Here is a 24,020-nt window from a genome sequence, read left to right on the forward strand (position 1 = left end):
GCTAAAGTATCTCTTGCCTAAAAACAATTTCAGCAGATTTCTGATGGAAGTGCTGTACAGTTTTGTGATCCTTAAAATTCTGTATTTACAGAAGGCTGTTGTGACTCTCCAGGTGACTTTTTTTCTTTAATGGTAACAGGCAGCATAATTCTGTTGAAGAATGACCATTATAATACAAGAAACCTGTCTCTTAACATGGTCTTAGCCTCTGACAAGAGGCTAACAAGGGACAAAGAGACAAAACCATCTGAGGATGGCATGTTTCTATTGAATCATGTATAGAAGCCTAGTTAACTTTGCTAGCTGGAGACATGGGTCTAGAGCAGTTGGGAAACGTTAGTAAAGGACCACTAACAGTGCTGCTTTAAAACTCCATGTCTCAGTCTGCGAATGCAGAGCAGGAGCCGTGCCAGGTGGAAAGTGCCTGTAAGATTTTGCTAGAGGATGTATGTGTGCTCTGTTATTAGATTACTGAATCTCTGGCCATTTGCATTGATTTTCAAAGCAAAGACCAGTCTCTAAGCTTAGAATAGTTGAGTGGGCTCTGAATCTGACAACTGCTGACTGCTTCTCTTTCATAAACAACATGTCTTTTCTTTCTTTTCTTTGGGCTTTTTAAAAATCCGCTTAGTTTTGCATGCATGATGTACGTTATCTGAATCTCCCTAAACTGCTAAGAGCTTTGCATGCTTGTCTCTTTGGTTTCTGCAGTGACATTTTCAGCCTGGGATTGAGCTTTTAAAGAATACTCTTTTGAAGGACTAAGCCTTGGTGTCTTGCCAAGATTTTTAGTTGAAACTCTTAATCAGAGATGTGTATTTCCTAAAAAAAACAAAAAAACCAAAACAAACAAAAAAAAACAAAAACCAAAACAAAACAACCAAAACCAAAACCAACCAAACAAAAAAACCCCCCAAAAACCAGACAGCAATGACAAATGACAACCACATGATACTGGTGGAATAGAATATACTTTAAATGTATGATTAGTTTATATGCACTTGAAATTTATTTTTACAGTTTTTTCCTTCCCCATAAGTTCCCTACTGTGGCCTAATTGTTACTGGTAGTAAATAACTGTAATAATCTCAAAGACATCTGGTTCCTTCAGTTTTATTAATTTGAAGCAGGTAGGAGCAGATACATTATAGCACAGCTATGTCTTAGGTATTTGCAATCTTCAGAAATATTAGTCATGTCTTACAGACATGGTCAACCTTTTGTTCACATGCTGCTTAGCTTTCTTAATATTTGGGGGAAGAATATGTTAACCTGTGTTTCTGGTATAAATTGTGAATATAACCTAAGATTAAAATTGCATCAAGTTGGAGACGTAAAATGTGAGGAGGTAAAGGTCCAGGAAGAATCTTACTATTGGTCTTTCAATAAGATAGAGAAATCTCATTAGTTCCTTCTGGGACAAGTATCTGGACTCTAGCAAAGTCACTTTGAATGTGGAAAAAAAAATATTGCAAGAGTATTTGAACATTGTGTGCAACACAAATGGGCTTTTTATTGTGGCATTCTGTTATAATTTTAAGGATCTCTAAAGGACTTGTGCTTTCATGAGTGTTTGAGGTTGGGGATGTTTTAACCCTGTGTTTGCTTATAGTTATCTCCTTGAACGAAGCACCACCTTGCATGATAGTCCCAAGGTTGGGGAAAGGTCAGGCTGGCTGAATACATCTTGTGTGTGTAACGATTAGCTGCCAAAATTAAACAAGAGTGTGAATGCATGGCAGATACTTAATTTGCCAATCCTTGCAAAATTGAGTTTAGGCTTTGAAAAGGACATTGGGACTTTTCCACTGCAGATCCAGCAATGAATGAAAACGAGGCTATCAAGTAGCCCTGTGCTAAACCAGTTGCCTTCACTTAGCTTGGCATGCATATAACAGAGGCTGTTTTTTCCATGCATCATCCTTAGACCTATTTTGTAAAATCCATCTAATCTAACCATCCTGTACTTGCATTTTGTCTGGAATTCCACTAGGTATTGATATTTTCTATAAATAAATAAAAATACATACAGATATGACTGAATAACCAATCATGGATAGTAAGAGGCACTATTTCATAACCATCTTTTCAGCAAAACATAGGTATTTATTGTCACATAACCACACTTTGGTTTTGTGAGTTATTAGTAATTAAATAATCATGGGCCGCCTTTGCTAGAAGAAAGACTTATGGGTCAATATTAGCACTGTTAAATAGAAATATATGCTTAAAGGACCATCATATTTTTTAATTTTTTTTTTTTTAAAAAAAGCTCTGATTTTTCCTAAGTGCGTTGCTAAGCTCTTAAGAATAATAAAGCATTTTAAGTTCTTCAATATTTGGTAAGCTATATTCATTATTCATAGAGGTAAAATGAGTAAGTAATATTGAATGGCAGCAGATAGTTGCATTTTGCTTGTAAAAGACTATGTTAATGGGGACTGCTGTTAGCACACATCATGAAAACAAGCCTGTTTACTTGGGATGTGAATTAAAAATTAGGCAAAAAAATTTCTGAATTAAAGCAGACTCAAAAGTCTTAGACTTATTTATTGGGGGAATGGGATTTTTCTAATTTCTTGAGTGTTTGTTATTTCCTGAATACTTGTCATCAAGGCAACTGGGTTAATAGATCACAGATTACTATTTTGTTCTAATCTGGTATGTGATAACAATTTCCTCATTTCTTTCTCTGCACTACGCTTTGCTATACAGGAAGGATCCACTCATCTTTGCTTTTCCAGTATTTTAATTTGTATTTAGTGCAGAACCCCAGAAGACAATACAGTGTAAGCTCTGGAGGAGACCTTTGGCTCTGTCAAAGGATGTAGTTGTGCTTCCGTTATACTGTGTTAACTTTACTTGAGAGCTCTCTAAGCAAATTTTAGAAAGTGAAATTCCTTTGAACACTGAAGAAGTTCTTTTGAGCTCAAAATGCTTTAAATGATTTCTGCATTATTGCTATTATTCTAGACGATATCCATAAAACAAAGTCAGTAAGGGGAGAAATTCATCTAACTAAAAGTAGGCAGTTTTAGATGACTACCAGGTGTTTGGCTGCCAGCTTTGGCAGGAGAGGACCCCATAGACTCTCAGTCATGTCTTCTAGGCCACTGAGGTATTTACAGCGGGGAGTAATGGTGGTTCATAGCATTTGTGTTTGATAAAATAATGTAAATCCATTGATAATAGAAAAAAAAACTATGTAGTGAAACTAATAAGGGGATGGAGGGAAAAGCACTGCTGTGCCTAGACTCGGAGAGATTTAATAATGCTTTAGAAGTCCAACTATAATAAATGAGTAAAGAATCTGTTTGTGTTTGACAGGATTAAAACTTATGTAGGAAGTGTTACTGGCATTGCAGTTACTAGTATTCACAAGCTCTGAACTTTAAAACACAGCATAATAAATAAAATATACAATACAATAGGGTAAAAGTACCAAAGCACAGTTCTGTCTATTCAGCTGCTCATTGCTGTAATAAAGCAGATGGGGAGGAGAACATATTGAATTACTTTGTATATGTACAGACACTAATGTAGTTTCCCCTATTTTTTCCTTTTTGTGTTTTTTGCTCTGATAGTACCACCTAACAAATGCCATTTTAGTATCTATCAAATGTCACATTTAGTTGGGAGAATTTCCTCTCTTCTAATCCAATCACTGCTCTTGCATTCAAAGTATAATGAGAGATTTTCTAGCATGTTAAATCAAAATAAATGAGATTTTGAACTTTTATTCCTTCCTTTGCTGGATTTGCAGTTGTAATGATTGTTTAGGGAAAGCACATTTGAAATGAGTTTGAAAAATAGCTCAGTTCAAAGCAGCAGGATGAATTTGGGTTAGTTTCTTGTTTTGGAGCAGTTTAATTAGCACTAGCAATAGGACAAGGAGTAATTGTTTTAAACCAGAAGAGGGTAGATTCAGACTAGATATAAGGAAGAAATTTTGTACAGGGAGGGTGGTGAAATACTGGAACAGGTTGCCCAGAGAGGTTGTAGATGCCCCATCCCTGGAAACATTCAAGGTCAGGTTGGACAGGGCTCTGAGCAACCTGATCTAGTCAGGGAGGTTGGACTAGATGACCTTGAAAGGTCCCTTCCAACCCAAACTACTCTATGATTCTAGGATTGCCTACTGAGAACAAGAAATTCAATCTGCTGCACTTCCTACATCATGCCATTGAGTAATTTACTTCACTTGGCAGAACAAGTGCTCCACTGGAAGAGAGTAAGCTATGGAATAACAGTACTTTATTAAAAATCTCACTGAAGTTATGCTGATTCTGGACATTAGTAGTTAATCTGTGATAATGGCAATATCCAGTACAATTGCAGGCCACTAGAGGCTTGAAACGAGAGATTCATACTGTACCTGGCTCTTTTCTGCAGTCTCCAGCCCTTGGTTCCACTTGTAAGTTAGGACAGGTAAGGAGACAGAGAGGTTAAGTCTGCGTATGTGGCTGAGAGTATGGGAGAAAGAGTCCACAAGGACAAGGGGAACAATTTCTTTAGGGTTAGCGAAGTTTCTGGTATAGTGGAAGCCTACACGGATTGGATGGGCTTATATGAACAAAAAAGTATTTAAAATCCTGGCACTTAAAACCTAAAGCAAAGATAATGGCAGAAGATATAGGAGGATATCTCCTATATAGGATATAGATTTGGTTTTTCTCTCAGGCAGGATGGGGAGCATTCAAGGACACCGTACCAGAAAAACAGAACTAACATACTTATCAAAAAGTTTTGGAAAACAAAACCAGAAAGAAAGTGGCATTGTTAAAGAGCAGAATAAGGGATTGTAAGAAGCAAGTGAATCTGTGTTCAAATGGGAAATATGCAAAGGCTGATAGTCTCTGGCAGGTTAAATGTAAAAGCACAAGACAGGCAAAAAAAATTAAAAAGAAATTGAGAAACACCTTGCAGACAGGATAAAGATGAATAATAAAGCATTTTTTTCAGATACGTCAGAATCAGGAAGCTAGAGAATAAGGCAGATAGATGATCAAGGTGTAGAAGAAGCACTCAGAGAAAATTAGCCCACAGCAGAAACTTAATCTTCATTTTTACTTCTGTGTTCTTCACCCAATGTAATCAGGCTGTGGAAGCCTTTGCAATAAGGTGACATAAATTCTGAAAGCTTACACAGCTTTCAAGAGAAGATCAAAGAAATTAATGGAAGAGGAACTTACTGAGGGCTAAATACAAAGATGTTCTCTGTCTCAAAAGTTGCCTGAGCTACACATCACAGGGTGCTGGGAGAGTGCACTGCAATATGTTACATACTTTTCTTACATATTTCCCTGAGCATCCTCATCCTGCCTTGTTTTCCTCTCCCTTTCCTGAGAGCACTGCAAAGCTTTACTAAGTGACTTGGCTACGGCAGGATCTCAGAAGACTGGAACAGAGTCAAGATTTGAAGCGTCAGTGATACTCAGCATGAAACAGTATACCACATACTCTTCTCACAGGCATGTCTTACAGAGCTGCTATGGTACTGCCAGCGTGGCAGCAAGAGCTGTGGAGTAGAGAGGGATGCAACAGGAGGGTAGTGGCAGCAGTTCAGAAAAGGGGATTGGTTTCTGCCTACTTGCCCAAAAAGGGTACAATATTTAGTTCTCTGTCAATTTGCTGGGAACCTGAACAAAAACAGTGAGTGGGTTTTGCTGGGTATGGACTCCAGGCTGGATGGGACCTCTGGTCTGGCCAAGCTTATCTTCTGCACCTATCAGTAGGAGAGGCACAGCATTTACTTTCCACAGGTAGAGTTCTCTCATTACCGGTGGGAAGAGAGGGGTTGCTGACTGCCAAGGGACTGGATCACGCATCACCAAGCCACGTATGGAAAAGCTGCTGCCATTATCTTTGCTGCAAATTGGGTTATAACAGTGCTGTGTGTGGCCTATTGGAGCTAGAAAAAGTGACATCAATATGTCTATCCATAAATTAGTGGAAAAGACTGGTGTAAAACTTGAGGTTCTCCTTTTCCTACAGTATTTCACATTACATTGTCTTAGACCACAAAAAATTCACATGCTTTGCTCTCTTTAGGAGTACAAAGAAGTTCACATGCTTCACTCTTTTTAGGACAGATTGCATATCTACTATCTGATTTCTGTTTCCAAGAATTTACCTCAGTCATTTTAGGCTGCTGCAGAAGATGTTACAGAGACTGAGTAAGCTGCTTTTATCCATGAGTAAAATAGTATTGCTTTTATTTCAAAATAAATGTTGTACTACTCAACATTAGGATTATTCTGTTTAGGAATTTTGCATACAGATAATCTAAACTAAAATTTGATATCTATTCCCTTAATCCCTGTCACTCATTACATTTGCTTATTACATACCTCGTGTCTTAGATTACAAGTTTTGTAGAAGGCAGTGACCAGATCATGTTAGAGATGGTGGACCCTTTTCTGCTTGCTACATACTGTACAGCAAAATGTTTAGTTTTCCTCTTTGTGTCTTGGTAACATACAATACAGAAGTGAATACTGAACTCTTAATATCACCTTCTGCTCTCAGTCATAAACAGGCCAGGTAGTTGCTTGTCTCTTTCCATGGTCCTATAGCATCACTGGGGCTGTTCTGTGATCTAATTTGAATTTTGCTTATTAGTGTGAGACATACTGTGAGCACCATCCTTGGGATGAGGAGACTTCAGCTTCATGATTACACAGGCATAAATACAACAGTATACACAGGTATTCTACCTGGGTGGCAGAGGCGCTTTTGACCAGTGGACTGGCAGCAATCTCTTAGAAGAGATGAACAGCACAAGCAATTAGGCCAGGGATTGGAGAGGATATTTCCTTCTCTTTAGGCAGGGAAACCTCTCAGGGCAGGGATCCAAAAGCACTGTATGGCTGGTTGTCTTGTGAATGGGGCTGATTTGACCTGGATTTTAGTTTTAGAGATAGAAACTATTTTTCTATTGAGTATTTTCTACCTGTAAAATGGAAATGATGTTAAGGTTGTCCTGAAGAGGCGTACAATGCTCAGGCCAAAATCTGTGAGCCAGAACTGCAGATCTGTGATGATTATGAGAGAGCTGAATAGGAATTAAGTGAATATGTTCAGAAACTTTCAAAATCTTTTTGTCGCCTTGTCTATTAATTTGCATTTTTCAGCAAGTTTACAGTTAATACTGGATATACTTAAATTATTGTCTCGATCCAGTATTGAAAGAAATATTTTGCAGGCAGAAATTAAAGAAGAAAGGTTGATACTATAGGAGAAAGTTCGTGGTTGTCCAATGTCAACATGCAGGAAGTGACTCTTAAATCGCCCGCAAGTCTTGCCAACTCTAGGCCATTGATTTGATGCAGAAGTTACAGGAATTTTTCTGTGAAGGTTTAAGCTAAGAACAAATGAATAGTTTTCTTTGATCATTAATTCTGAAGTGAGCAGGTTATGGAATTGAACTATTCAGCTTCTGGGGCATGAGGCGTTTGTAGCTGACCATTTGCCACTTGTCACACAATGTTTTTAAAATTTTGAAAAATGGGAATGAAAAAAGTTTAAGGTAATACTTAATAGTTACTGAATAAGACATACCCTCTTGCTAACTTTTGCCTATTGATACTGTGATTCTTCCCCAATTTTGTGCCAGTCCAACTTAATTTATTTCAGTGGCATTGCATCAATCTTATGTCAATGTAACTGCTTACAGATTTTTCAAACACATTTTCAAAGATACTCTCAATTACCTTTTATAATTGCTTTACAATTGGGAAATAGAAATATTTAAAAGGTTAATACAAAATAATTTATTATTAGGCAGGCCTTTTTTGAAGTTTGTTATGTGTCCATAGTATTACAGGTTGAAGTCTGAGAATTGTAAATGAAACTGCTGTTGGGCTTTTTCCCTAGTGTTTTCCTTGATTGTTGTAGGAAAGGAACTAAATGAGGAAATTATACAATTTTAATCTGCTCATTTGATAGCTGCCCTCTGGTATTTGAGCTGCATAAGCAGGAGGCAACAGTTACAAGAATATTACTGGGAATGCTTTTTTAGTTATATGCTTATATGTATCTAGGACTAAAGATGAAATTTTATTACCTATTTGATTTGTTCAGGGTGTCTGACCCTATGAAATGTGTAGTGGAAATTCTTAATTCACAGAGGCTTTGATGCTTATTCCAATATGAGTGTCCTGCATCACCTGCTAATGTAAAGAAATAATATTATTCTCCATGTTGCAAAAAGTGTATTGAAGTGCAGAAGAACCTAAGACTCAAGCCCTCAAAGGTACTTAGATATCTGTGCAGAGCAGGGAGTTTCCTGCATTGTATAGATCATGTTGGCCTAGGTTTGAGCCAGGGCCACGGACTAGGGAGCCTATAGGTATTTTTCTTGCATTGCTCAAGTTAATACTTGAGGTTCACTGATGCACATCTGCAGCTCAATAAGTGGCTTTAGGCCAGTCAATTCTTACGTATTCACCTGCTGGTAATTTCTTTCTAAAATCTTTGTCCCATATAGTTTTCTACACCTCAGTTAACTGCAAATTGATTAAAAAAAATTGGCTCGACTAAAACTATTCTTTCAACTTGGCTGTTAGTTACTGTCTCATTTGAGCTCTGGTTACTGTCTAAGTGATCATTGACAGTCCGTTTCAATGCAGTGTCAAATAGATTAATATAAATCACTGCCAAAGGTGGTTCAGCCTAGCCTGCCTCAGCACAGAAATGGACTAGGGGCATTCATGAAATCAGTTCTGGTTAATGCAGTTACAGAAACTGCTCTTATCGCCTCTCAGCCATGAATTTCCGCAGGTCTTTCCTAGCGCTCTATTCAGCCTCCAAAGATATAAATGGGAGGGAGCCTGAGCAGGAAGGAGGATGCTTCGCTCTACACTGGGCTCTTGGTGGCTTCCGGGTGTGGTCAGAGGGGTGCCCTGTTGACTGCTAATGTGGATGGTCGCCAAATTGGATGGCAAACTTGGGTGTAACAAAGAGTTATAAAATTAAATCTTCACTTGACTAAATTAGTGTGAACGGTGATAAGTTTTGGAGTTAGAGGTCATGAGTGACAGAACTATTCACCTATACTAGCCATGGGAATAAATTATGCATTTTCAAATTAATATTTAATAAATGCCACTATTAAATATGAAATTCAAAACTGTAGCTAAGAAAACAGTAATTTCATCATCTTCAGGTCCATTTGAAGGAAGTACTTCGTGAATGTTTGCTATGAAGTGAAATTTAAAAAAAAATAAATTTTTCAGCAACCATAGCCTTGGTACTGAATTTAAGTAGACCTAAATATCTTAGGAAGCAAGCCTTCAGTCCAGAGTAATTTATAATTCTGAAGTTACTTGCTTGGAAGTGAAATGACTTCTGTTTTAATTATAAACAGATAACTAAATAGTCCTTCCTTTATTTTTATCTGTTTCAATTCTATCTTGCTTCGAATCCGATCTTGGTGTTTACCCTCTTTCCCTGAGCTGCTCCTTCCACACCACTGCAGAGTCCTTGTCAAGGTATGCCCATGTCACCTCAAATGATCTGCCTTCTCCTTGGACCCCTTGTCTTCTCTCTACCTGAAACTCTGCTAGTCTCCTCACTTCTCTTGGAAATTTATCTCCTACGTTCTCTCAGTCCCAGTCTCTGCTTGGTCTTATCCCTTACCCTTACATGTTAGTTGGACTGCTTCCAGCTCCTCTTCCTCTTGCTTATCTATGCAGTGGTTTCTGCATGAGCCCTGGACAGGCATGAGGAAAGTTTCTGGGAAGCTTCTGCACCCACCACAGGAATAGCCTCATTGCAGGCAAAGCAGGGAGAAAATAGAGCTAACAACTCTACTGTAAACTCCAGGAAGACTGCATAAACCCTAGCTGCAACTTCTTCTCTGAGGGAAAAGTTGGGACCCTAGATTGTGGGGTGTCTTGCTCCATGTAACCTGATTATGACTTAACTATATGATTAAAAGTGACAAACTGAGCATGCAATTCTTATATGTGCAATGCCATCTGAGCCTTTAATTAGTTGTGTTGGGCTTTTTTAATTGGAGGAGCTGATCTTTAACATCTTGGACTGTATCACAGAAGGTACTTCTGTGGTGCTCTCTCGGTTTTCTAATATTTTCTGGGCCACAGGTTGATTTTGGTGGGGGAGGTCTATACAGAAGAAACTACACAGCATTCATTTTACTCTTCATAACGCTAATTTCATGGAGAAGGGAGGAGTGCTATACTGGTGACAAACACCATAGAATTAACATTCAGTGAGAAGTTTTACCTGACAAGGGCTTTGTCAGGGGCTTTCATAAAGTTCAAAGAAAACTTTTATTTAATGCAAAGAAGGTGTACCTGCAAGAATGTATAATTTTGCTTAACTTCATCTTTTGCTAAAGTAAATTATGAAAAAGTGAAGGCAAGACATACAGTTACAACTATATAACTGTACCAGTATGTGCCTTAATAATGAGCAACCAGAGGGATGTCTTGCCTGCTGCTGAATATTTTATACTTTTAAAATGTATTATGTATTTTACTACTTTCTCCATAAGGAATTTGACAGATGGCTGAATTTGCATCAGGGGAATACACTGATATTAAATTAGTCTAAAGATGGTACAGTGACTTGGGATTTCTTTAAAGTTTCCTGTATCTCGAATTAAAAAACCCCAAAAAACTCCTCTATTTGAGATATTTGTATTTGGGTCACAGGATGTTATTAATAATCTTGCAAGTCACAGTCATTTTTCTCATTGCACAAACCAATCTTTAGTCCTGCAGAAAAGCTACAATGTCTGCTCTTATTGCAGTTATGGAAGAAAAGTTGTTTTTAGCAAAGGGAGTTTTCTCCTTTCCTGGTCTACCAAGAACCAGCTCTTGAGACAGATACTTTGCTGAGCTTCAATGTCAGTGCAACTTGCTGCATTGCCTTATCATTGGTCTGTTTCTCAGCAGAAACTTTATGTGCAGATTCTTGACATCTACAACCACTCAAGAAAAGAAAAACAGATGCAAAGTAGTTACAATGTGAGGACATTACCTGGAGAGTATGGAAAAGACCAAAACCTTTTCTGCTGCCTGGCTCCAGTTCGTTCAGGTGCTCCAGCATGTGTCTATCTCGCATGTGAAATGCTTATTGAAATACGTTGTGCATTTGGAGGGCTTTGCTGGTGCAGGGCCCAAAGAGTGGCAGAGCTAAATGGATCAGAAGAGGTGTGATAGCAGGGTACAGGTGCAGAGGTCCAAAATATAAAACCCATTTCTCAGAATTTTTCACCCGGTGTTAAGTTGAGCTTATGAGGAGTCTTGTTGACTGCTGTGAAACTGCTCAGTGTGCTTGCTGCATAGCTCAGGTTCTTCCTTTTGGTTTTTAGCAAGGGCTTTACTTCTGGACAGTGTTTGAAAGCCCAAATGCAGGAGGTAATGCCCAACTTTATTCCTGGGAAATGTTATTGTATGGATTTAATTTTTTCTTTATTTTACTTCTGTGAGAAACATAGTTACTGAAGTTGAAGAAACTAATTTTCTTGTGCTGACCTTTGTTACGGAGTTACATAAACCATCCATCATGCAAATTCCAAATACATTATGCTAAGTGTTTCAGGCTAATTGACAATATTCCATTAATTTCCACTGCTGAAAGGGACCTGGAACATTTCTAATGTAGTTATTTCTCCTTTCAACTCATGCATCACAACAGCCCTCTTAGTGCTGGATTTTGTCCATTCTCTTCCAATTTTAATAAACATATATCACACAGTAGTAATTTATCATGTTTTTAGCCAGATGCCTACACTGAGGAATCTAGTTTAGTCTGCTCACAGCAGGATCTTGTATTATTTCTTCCATTACCCTACACTGCTCTTTTGTCTTTTCAGGTTTCTGTTTGTGAGAATTATAGTAACAATGATTGCATAATATCTGTTTATTTGAAGATACCAGGTATCTGAGTATAGAGAAAATCCTCTAAGTCTAACTTCTCTTGCTGTCTGTAAAGAGGAAAAGGGAGAACAGACTCCAAACCACCCATTTTCATTTTTGTGATTTTGAAATTTTTCTTTACCTGAAAATCACCAGCAGAGGAAACACTGTGCTGCTGAAAGGAAAGTCACAGAGAAACTGCCTTGATGTTTGGAAAGTAGGTCCCAAGCCTTATAAGTGGGGAGGTAACTTCTCAAAAAAGTTGAATAATAATGGAGATCTTTGGTTTTTTTCTTTTTTTTTTTAATTTTATTTTATTACTAACATTTTTTTTTTATGCTGATTTGATGAAGAACACAAGTTAGAAATATGTTCTGGTTAAATGCTTTTTTTTCTTTCTTCTTTGTAATAGTCCAGTCAGCCACCACAATATTTGCAGATTTGTATGTTGGTGCAATATCAATCCTTTGAAGAAAGGTGAGAAATGTTGATTAAGATCAGATAGCATTCAGATTGGTTAGAAAGTCTCCAAAGCAACTGAAATGTGATACTATTGCTGAGAAAGTTTAAATTAATAGCAGTTTGTTAATAGAGGCCAGGTGTGAGTAGTTACTGTGTAAAGCACTGGCAGATCCCATCAAGCAGATTTGGGAAAATCAAAGCATACTTTCAAACATTTTGTTTTGCTAAAGCTGCTTTGTTTTGTTTTGTTTCTCTTTGAGATGCTAGTTCAAAATAAGTAGCAGATGCTGGTTTTTCCTTTCCCTAACCCTGTTGAATCATACCTTGACCTACAGTGGTCACATTGAAATTAGATGAAATCACTTAAAGAATAATATACTACTCTCAGTAAGCATGGTAAAAATTGAGCTAAGAAGCATTTTTATTAGCAGCAGTAACAGCAGTTTGGAGTTTATTTTAGTGTATGTAATGTATATCTCTGAAACATCCAGTGTGGTAGGCTGCTTGGGCCAAAGTCTATACCTTTAATCTTAGTCCTCGCTATCACTAAATAATAAGTAAATATTGAACAGATTCTCTATTTGAATGTTGTACCTAAATGTGTTTAAATGTACCTACAGTAATCTCTATAAAGGAGGACAATTTCTTTTCTAAGAATGGATAGCCATTTCTCAAGGTCGAATTAGAGGCGTTATGTTGGATAGTGCTTTGCTTCACAGTCACAGGCCTGCCAGCATATAGAGGTGAGGTACCTGAAGAAGGCTGTCAAGACAATTTTTTTTTTAACATATTTGTCATCCAGAAATTACCTATTAAATGAAGGTGGTCACAGGCCACTGCAAAAATTTATTTGAATTTTTTAATGATACTTCCAAAGACTTTCTTGTTATACTCTTTTAGACTTTCAAAATGGTATGGAGTTCATGTAACTTCAGGTAAACAAACTGAACAGAGTATTGCAGCTTCTCTCGTATGAAGGAGGCTATGGGATAAAATAAAGCAAACATGTTTGGCAGAGCTTTTGTGTACCTTCTCTGCAAAACCCTTTTTTTAAAAAAAAAAAAAAAAACAAACAACAAAACAACAAACAACAAAAACCAAAATGCTGAGTGACTGAGTCACATTCAATAAACTCGAAAGATAATTTAATCTCTTTTGTACTCAACTGCATGGATCTGTTACAACAGGTACTTCAGTAGGTTTGTGGGCTGGGGCAGAGCCAGACCCACCAGTCGGTGGCAGCAGGAGAATATCCTGGTTCTGAGAGTTCCGGTCAGTGCTTTCCTTCTTCAGCAGCCCTCGAGAGCTCATGGATCCTTCTCTGCTGCAAGGATTTTCTGGGGCAAAATTTCTAACTTCCTGCAGATACTTAGGTAATACTTCCAGATCAGTGAAAATGGTAAATTCTAGGTTCACATAACCAGTAGTTGCTCTTAAAATCAGCAGATACCACTGGCTTAATCTCTGCATCTGGGTACTGGTGAACTCCAGAAAGTAAGCTTCATAAGTACCAGTTCTGTATAAAATAAGAATATAGCATTAAGTGGGGAAAACCAAAATTCATCTTTATGTAAAATATAACAAATACACAGGTATTTGAGTGTTTAACATAATATATGCAAAATAGAAATATGTGAAACTTGTGCCCCAGCGGATAGCCCAGTACGAGTCCCCACCTGATGGTACAAAGATCAAATACCCCCATAACATTCCGTGATTTTTCTAGTCCATTCAGTTTGGTATCAGTCTCAAAGTATCAGGGGCACTGTTGACCTTGATGCTCCAACACAGAAGTGTGAATGATCTTGGGCCCTAAGGTGAATTACAGTAATAAAGTATCTCAGCAAGAAGCTGCTGAGCCACAATATCTGGTTCACTGCTCCTTAAAAATAACTTCTTGTTATCGTTTTATAGATCCTTCAGCGGGAGGGAGTCAGTGTCATATCAGAACCTGGAGCAGAGTCCTCACTTCAAGGTGTAGGTTTTGCCTCTCTTCACCTTCAATGTAGATGCACTACCTCATGGATTCAGCTTGTGAGTCATCAAGTGCATCTGGCATGATTTATTTTTAGTACAATAAAGCAACTAAAGCATCTGCTGAGCACTTTCATGAGCCCTAACCCAGAGCCTTCCCTGAAGTTCAGAATCTGGAACTAACATCTTAATTTTCAACCCCTATACTGCCTGCAGAATAAGGTTGTTAAAAATATGCAAACGCTGCCCAATGTTCTTGGTAATTATTGTTGTGCTTCCAAAGAAAGATGTTAGTTTCATGCAAGCATGTCTGTATAACAAATATTTTGAGCAGGAGTTAGCAACTGGAAGCATGTGACAGAACTTCAAACATATAATCTCACCTCTGGAAAATGCTTCAAACTTGCAAAGCTGCACAACACCTTTGGAATCTGGCATGTTGTCCTATTTCTGTGCTAGACACTTAAGGTACCATAACCCTTTGGCGAAGCAGGAATAATATGAAAATGTAACACCATCCACTTTTTTTATTCTGTGTACAAAAGCATAAGCGTGCTTAAAATTTCTACATGAATCTCTGCAGTAATTCATTCTCCTAAATGTGTTTCAGAACATGCATGTGTAAATTATTTAGGAGACTATACTCCCTTTGGCCTCAGTCTTTAAGGATAAAGCCTTAATCTTCAGATAATGCTTGTTTCATCCTTTCCTCATCAAAACCTTGTATTTCTGCAAACACGCTCAAATCCACTGTGCCATTACTGTATTACTTGCTGTTAAGAGGCACTGTCTTCCTTTGCATTCCTTGGGAATTCAGTCTGCCTTGTGGTCTTTGACAATGAGAAAATTTGCAAGGAAATGGCTACACCAAATCACAACCAGCTGGTCTGCTACCACAGAAAGGAGGTTAAGCTCTGCTGGAGCCTTTTATAATCATATGAGCAAAGGTTGGAACAGGGGAAACTACTTGCTAGTTACTACCTCGGATTCATAAGCCTAATATAAAGATTCCAGGAGCAGAGTACAAACTATGCTTTTTGCGAGGGGGACAGAAAGGACTTAATGATGTAATCAGGGTTATAAAAACCAACATGCTTTTCTTCATATGCATTCTTCTTCTTACACAGCTGCAGCTGCCTGTATCGTACAGATCCTGTAATCATTGTCGTAGCTTGCAAGCATCAGATCAAGCCATCATCCACTAAGCATTAATGTTAAAAGCAATGTAATTGTGTGCTGCGCTGTCACCAGACAATCCCACTACACTAACCACGATATGTGATTACGGGCACGCATGCTTGCTCTCCAGCTGTTATCTGGGTTTAGTAACATTTTGCAGGAGTTTTTCAGAAAAGCTTGAGATTTCTTGTCAGTATGTCGTGGTTTCGGCCGAATTTACCAAAACCGGACCAACAGATGGCCCTTCCCCCCCCCCTTCCCCCCCCCCCCCCCCCCCCAAAAAGAGGAGAGAGGAGGAGAAAGAGATAAAGGAGATTCAGAAGTTTAGAATGAACTAAACTACTTTAATGAAGAATTAATATTAAAATAAAAATAAAGAAGAAAATAATGAAATAGATACAATATATACAAAACCGTATCAAGCTCCCAGGATGACAGTCACATCACCGGCAGGCACTGGGGAAGTCCCAGACTGGACTCAGTGACGAATGGGAACTGGATTCCAGCTCTGGAGTCAGGAACACACGGATCGGGATCAAAGGCAGATGAACAGACAGAGTCCTCTCTGGACATTGGCCATCGCAGGAAGGGGGTTGACCCTTTGATCCCTCAGCCTTTATACTGAGCATGGGGCAGATGGGATGGAATACCCCAGTTGGTCAGGTTTGGGTCACCTCTCCTGTCCACACCTCCCCACCGATGTGACCCATCTACATTTTTTCCGTTTCCGACCCTCTAAGGGGGCAAATAACGAAATGGGCTGACCTTGGTTGTTATGGCAATAAGTATAAGCAAGGGCCTCCTTGCATACCATTCCTTGGCACGGAGCACAAACATTGGGCTTATCATTCTGAGAACGAGCAGTTTTCTCCACAATATGCCGTTAATTTCAGAGAGTTAGAGGAGGCCTAGCTAGGATGTAAAGTTACAGAACAGAAAATTGGTTCGGTTTTACTTCAAACCGGGACACAGTAGAAAGGGAATGCTAATAGTAAAAGCATTCACAATTGTGAAAGGATAGTGTTAAAAACTGTAACTAAATATTCATACCAGGGATGTTACTATCATCTGGGCTTTTAGGGTACTGCCTGAATGGATGAAATGAATTCTCCTTCCATTTAAGTCAGTGGCCAAATTCACTTGCTTCAGTGGCAATAGGATTAAACTCTTTGATAACAGAATTTCCTGAGGAAGGAAAGTATAGCATGGTCATGGACAAATCTAATAATTTTTCTGCTCTAATCATCTTATGCCTCAAAGAGGCACTTATACCCCAGGGGGGCTAATATTTACATAATTGTAATTTATTGGGTAAAGATTTTCCTAACGCAAAGAAACATCAAAGTGTTTGTCTTCATCAAGTTCCAGAACAATTTTGAACTTCACATGGAAATGAAAGGTAAAGGAAAATATTTCTTTGGACCACTTAGAGAGAAATGCCACACAATATTTGAAATCATGGAGGCTGTTTGAGTATTTTTAATGGAATGCAATTAACATTTTGTGACAAGCACTTATCATTGCTGTCATTGGACACAATGTACATGGCTGTGGGGGTTTTGCTTGAGTATCTGATTAAAATAATTGGTTATGTATTTGAGCAGGGTGTTTGTGCTAACTTTATAGGCAAAACAGTGCTTATGTAAAAGAGATCTTTCCCTAGTGTTTAACTTCTCTCTAAAGAATAATATGGGATATTGTGATTTCAGTCATTCTACCACAGAATATATGTTCAAGTGAAATACTGATTGTTTGTCAGTTACCTCTGGTTGTAATAACTCTAACTGTGCTGCTTTTTAGTATTTAAATGCAGGCTTGTTTATTTAATACTTTCATACATTTGCTGTTCGAATTCCTGATCTCCTTTTAGTTAGTCTCAGCTAAATTTAATTCCAATAACCTACCAATGCAGCTCTGTACCACTTGTATAATAATCTCGAGATGCTTAAAGACATGAATTACTCAAGCTTAATTGATTACGCTTGTGCTCATTCTGCAGGCAGTAAAAAGCAGAAATGGAAGCCCAGGCTGAGAAAATGAAATAGGAAAGATCCTTGAATTCAACCATAGCAGTTTGCATTCAGGTTTTGTTACAGCCATAGATCATGAATTTTCAAAATTTTTCAGGACGTGAGCAAGACCATTGAGAATGTCCCAAGGACCTCATGTTTTCTTATAATAAGGGGAAGGGAAGCTATTGAGAACTATCTTTTGTTAGATTAGCGATGCAGTTGAAGAAGGGTTAGCGGAGAGCTCACGCACCACAAACACGTGATGGAAAAGAGCGGGAGAACAGCTTGAGGAGGAGTTAAGAGCAGCTTCCTAAGCATGCTCTCAGCCTGAAGTAGTTTTCCTCCTGTGTAAAACTTAGGAGGTGATCTTAGCTATCCTTCAGTTTCAAGAGGAAGGCTAGGAGATTTAACATGTAAGGCTTGGGATTTTATAATTTTTTTCTATTTGAATGAGTGAGAGATTTGAGTTCAAGCCTCAGTTTTCTATGAATTTAATATGCAATATAAAAATTGCCTAGGAGACTTGAACTTTTTATGGTGTAAATGCAAGTAGGAAAAAACCCACATACAATGCAGTGTGTTTTGTCCAAACGTTTGAAATTGAACTAAATTGGCTTCAACAAAATTCTTATCTGCTGGTGTTCAAAGTTTATTGAATATTTCAGTGTCATCAAAGCTCACAGAAAATTATTTTTTTAGCTTGTACATTCAGATCTGATTGGGGGTGATTTTTAAATTTGCTTTATACTGACACTTATGCTAAAGACTTCACTGTGGAATTTCTTATTTTCTAGCTAAGGTGCAGAAACATTACTGTTGATTGATTTATACACCAACTAGGCCAAAGCCATACCTGGTCAAATACTGAAGGGAAAGCTTTAGATAAAAGAGGTACTAGACAATTTTATGTTCTGAAATAATGAAAAAAATTACCTTTTTTTTCTCATATTTTGTAAGCATAAAATGCTGGCGGTAATTTAATAGATTACCAATTACATTGAGTCCTCAAAGAAAACCAAACCCAAACTTTCTGTCAAAAAGGTGCTGTTCCCAAAAGATGACTTTTTCCAAAGTTTAAGCACCTAGTCCATTTAAGATGATAAAAGAGTTCTGTTACTAATGGGTAGTTAATGGTTAATCAGTACTGCGTGCCATGAGTTACCAATGGGAGTAAAAAGTTCTGCACAGTGAGGGTTTTGTCATTTTTTGGTGGGATTTTTTTCTGTAATGGACTTAATTTAGGTAATTTTTTTTAATCATGGGCAATTCAAAACAGATAAAAATAAAATATGAGGAAAGGGAATGCAAAAATTACTAGTAAAGCTGATGAAAGCAGCGAAGTAATGACTCCACTTTTACTTTGCCACTTACCCATAGAAAGGATTAACATTTTCTAATGAGCACCTTGGAAGGAAGATCATGATTCAAGGACTCATGGTCCTTGGGACTGCACTGGATCTCATTCCTGGGTAGACGGAGTGGCATGTGAGACTGTAGGATATCGAGATGCCAGGTTTCCTTTCTGTGGAAGAAAAGGATTGACAAGAGTTTACAGTCTGTCTCAGCTCATGAGGTTCTTTTGCTCCTGGATCCCATAGATCCATTGAGATCTGCTACAGAAAATTAATTAGTGTTAATGTGAAGCACCGCAGCGGTATTTTTCTTCACATTTTGAAAGTAGCTAAATGATCAGAATCATTTCTCAAACAGTGTAGTTTTCTCTCTGTTTTTGTTTATTAATAGAAATAATAGATAATGGAGAGACAGTCACCTCCCCAAACAGTCTGATAACATGCTTATGCATATAATTTAGTTTTGTTATTAATCCTCTCAGTGAAAATCCTGCTTTATCTCTTAGTAGTGGTAACAGTAATTGCGCTACCCAGATTTATTATCTCAAAAGTTTTCAGTTAGTGACAAGTTCTCAGTAATTCTCAAGGATTTTGTTGGCTGAATATAATACTCCTCAGGTACCTCGTATATGAATACAGAACTTTAATTTTCCTGTTGCAGTTTATTCTAGAGGAAGATTTACAAATAAACACGTCTGACAGAAATAGCTGTATAAGGCATTGTTTTAGGCCTTGATCCATCGTATATTGTAATCAATAGGTCTCTTTTTGTTGACTAATCAGGGTTTAAAATGGCCTCATAATATGGCTATTTTGTCAGACACATGTTTTCACATCTTCCACTAGGTTTTACTGCAACAGGAAGTTCAGGAGTATTTGGGTTTAGTGAACAAGCCTTGGGGAAATATTATTATTATTATCAAGCATAAATAGCACAGGTATTCAGGTGGTGCTGGAGTGAGGGTTGGACAATTGCCTTGCTTCGATTTGTACTAGAAATCCCACTGAGAGATTACAGGCCAGGCATGTACTGCGGTATTCCCCGTTTAGGGAGAAGATAAGCTATTTGTAAATGTTTTGGTTGCACGTACTAGCAGTCTCCTAGTCTAAACAAATCCTCAGGTTCATGACGCTCAAAGTCTGACAGTTTTTTGTGGAGGCAGACTAGGTTTCGCTCCTGTGCTACTAGCCACCTCTGCCCCCCACATTGCTTTGGTACTACTGAAACATTGAATTTTAAATTTTCTTCACTGGCAGAATCTTAACGTGACATTTAAAAAAAAATGTTTTCTTCCCTCTGTATGACTGACTGAATTATATTCAGGGGAAGATGATAGTGGCTAGAATTTAGGAAGGAGTCTGTGAAAAAAGCCCCTTGGAGATCCTCCTTTCTCCTCTGCCCTCAGGGTACCCGTGCTGAAATGTCCTCTCCACTGGCTCTTAAAAATGCAATTGCCTATATGTGAGGAGAACATAGGGAAAAAGGCATAAAAATTATGCATGATTCACTATTTACTCATTATTGAGAGAATTACTGTTTGGGGGGTTGTTTTTGTTTTGGCTTTTAGCGTTTATTTTAGAGGCACATTAATTATCACATATCTTTGTCTTCTGACCTATTTAACTGTCAATAATCTCTAATTAACATGCCTTTTCTAATTAAATTTAGAAATGCAACCCTTTTGACTTCAAATCCCTGTAACTGTTATTTTTTTCCTCTACCCGCTCTACTTCCTTGCTTTGTGTCCCCACGTGGAGGGTGTTTTCGGCAGACCCCCAGTGGGATGCGCAGCTGCCATGGATACCAGCAGCACAGGCTCTGGAGAAAATTGTCAGACAGTGGAAGCAAGAGAAATAATGGGTGAATGTCCAATCTTGTGCAAGTGTAAATTGTCATCCTGTAGCTTAGGTCAACTACGCATATATCAACAATTAATTTTCTGCCTCTTCCAGGTATGAGTTTGTATCTGGGTACCTTTGAATAACCCTGTTTATTATTTGTAGGAAGTACAACTTTTTTTTTCATGTAATGACTCCCTTTGATATTAGGTTGTTTTAGAAACTATAAAACAAGTGGTGGTTATTGAGGCTTAAGCCTGTGAATGAGCAAGAGGAGCTAGTTGGTGAGTTGAAGACTTATGTGATGATCCTGGTGAACTGTGATGTATTTGTCTGTTCAGGTGCTGAGAAATGAGTGAGTAGGGAGTTGAAGACAATTTAAAATGGGAAATAAAAGTGAAGTAAATACTTTGAGGAAGCAGCATCGAAATGTACATGCTGCACAAGATATGAGTGGTGTTCTCAGTGGTGAAGAAACTAGCAATTCATCAAAGCGCGGATTGAAACAGAGGTCGTAGAATTGTTGTAGAATTATGTCATTTGCTAACCACAGCAACATGCCTAATTTGCCTTGCAAATGTGCATGAGTAAAAGGGCAGCTATGCTACAGGTGAAGGTAATAGAGAAAAGCAAGATATTTCTGAAGGAACTGTTGAGATGGGCCATTTTAGCTCTGAATGAGTTAAAATAGCCTTATTTACCTCAATCCATTCTGAAAAGAGGAAAAAAAGTATTTTCAGGATAGGGTTCATCATATTTATTCGTGTGGTAGTCCCTTGCACAGTAGGCTACTAAATAGGCTGTAATTCAGCATGCCTTTAAATGTTTTTCATTATTTCTTTCTAGGAGGTTCTTGGGTTTAGGTAGCAAGGAAGCAGATTTAATGCTAGTTTGTTGTGGGATTCAGCTTTCTCTGATGTTATGTAGGCCATTTACTTTGCATTTGTTTCAGTCAATGCCTGTGTCCTGTGGGATGAACAGGATGCAGATACCCATTCATTTTTTTCCATCATGGGGTTTAGTTGCCCTTAGAAACAGAAACATAGATAAAAATGTCATACGATACAATTGAGTGAATGGTTTTACCCCACTAGAAATGGTTTAACTTCCTTGGGTCCTAGTTTTTTAAAAAAGAAAGCAAGCGCGGACCTTCAGTTTTCCCCACTTTCCATTTTGTTTCTGAAGCATGACAGCCAGCAAGGGGAAGCAGGGGAGCATTTGGCAGGCTCCATGCTGCTTCTCCCAGATGGACAAAAGATAAGCATGTATCTTAGGTTTTTTTCACATCTGGAGAACCTGTCGCAAGTGAAGGTTGAAAGTGGCAGATGCAGCACAAAGACTGAGTCCTCGGGCACTGGAGGAATCTCTGAGATGCTATTTAAAGTAGCTTTACGGTGTCTGTGTTGTGTCTCATTGCTTAGTGCATGTGCAGGACCAGGTTTTGCAAAGGGTACTGGCCTATGATTCAAAAGATATGATTTCTAATCCTGGCTTGGCTATGAACTTTGGGTGAGTCTTTGTAACTTCATTTTTCTCTTCTGTTTCTTCTGCATGGTTAATTAGAGTATGGTACACTCCTAGGGCCAGGCACAAATTCTTGCTATCAGCACATACAGTGTCTAGCTCAGTGTGGCTTCACCCTCGGGGGGGTATCTTGGTACGGTTGTAATGTGAATAATTTTGCCATCAGCATAGTAATGTTTTTGAGACACATTTTAGCATTGTTCAAGCTAGGCCCAAGTATGCATGAGAGACTCCAATAATATCTAACGTGCAATAAGGATTGCGTCACTGGAAGGTTTTTAAATCTCATTGAATGGCTGCAAGGATGCTTTCAGAAGCAATAAAGCTGAGCATATGTCAGTATATTGTAAAGCAGGGGAAAAACAATCCAAGTGCTGTCTCTTACTTTTTTCATTGAATCTATTGAAATTGAGTCCAGTATAACTATAGAGACACTCTTTTGTATGCCTTCTCATCCAGTTATGTACCTCTGACACAGAGATGCATAAGGGGGAGGAGGGGTGTTTCTTTCACTTGTATGATTCCGGCAACAATTTGGTCTAAGATGTGCAGGAAAGGAAGCAGGTTTTCAAAAATCTACATAGATTAATTCTAGCTGGTAGGTGACCAAAATTGTTTCTTTCATGGCATTTATGGCAATTATGTATACAGCTGGCAAGGTAGCCATGTGTATCGTTACTGTGTTCAATTAAGCTAACTTTTAGCAATATGATCTCCTGAGAAGATTGTGTATGCAAGTAGCTACTTAGAAAATTAGAATATTGAACATGTGAATTAAACAGGGTGATTCTGGTCTCAAAGATTTAACTAAATCCTTTTGGTTTATTATCTTGTAACATCTATATTGGTGTGATGTAGTGCTACACATGTATGGCAGCATCACAAATATCAGTAGGCAACTTATTAAAGCACCAACTGTCATATTTTTGACACTTCTTGACAGTCTTAAGCATTATATAAACCAGAAGATTATGTAGGGGTTATTAGTGGGGAAAAATGCATACCAGGAGGCTATCTGAACTGGTTTATACAACATGATTGCCTGAAATAGCAGAGTATTGGATTTGATGACCCAGTTGATGTCTGTGTTAAAGTAATGTTACTAGTCATGATGCTGTAAGTATATAAGAAATACCTGCCTACTGTTGCTTACTGTTGGCAAAAAGGACGATAACTGCTACAGATTTTCACTTCAGTCCTTTTCTTTTCACCTAGCAGTTTTCCTTCTCAGGGATTGGCATTGTTTGAACATCTCTGTTTTAAAATAAAGAATGAGCACTTCCTGGGGTATTGACTTAATATTGAGATTTTGGACTTTGCTATAAGAAATTTGGCTAAAACTTTAGAGTGGAAACCTTCACATCTGCCGGATTGTGGAGAATTAACTTAATAAACTTGAGTGATGCTAGTTTGCAGTGAAATTGTTGTTGCACTGAAGAAGACTACATGAGTACACACAGTTCCTTGTGTCCTGTCTTTGCCTGGCTTGCTATTTCTCCAGTCGACCTGGGAAGAAAAATAGAAAGGTGTATGCTCAACGCTTGTGGTAAATGAGATGTGCAGTCACTTTTTGCTAATAAACTGAAGACCGCTAGCCATGTGAAAGAGCTGAAAAGCTCTTGTTTGCTGTTCAGAGCATTGCCTGTGAAAAACCACTTACACTTAGCCTTGTTATATGGAAGGATTAAACAGTAGACACAGAAAGGTGAAAGAGCTGCAGCTGGAGTCTAAGAATTTGGAAAATGTGTTGCTTGGTAAGTGTGATAAACGGTAAAACTGTTTAGAAAAGG

The sequence above is a fragment of the Numenius arquata genome, chromosome 6 (assembly GCF_964106895.1).
Source record: "Numenius arquata chromosome 6, bNumArq3.hap1.1, whole genome shotgun sequence".
In the NCBI taxonomy this organism is placed as follows: domain Eukaryota; kingdom Metazoa; phylum Chordata; class Aves; order Charadriiformes; family Scolopacidae; genus Numenius; species Numenius arquata.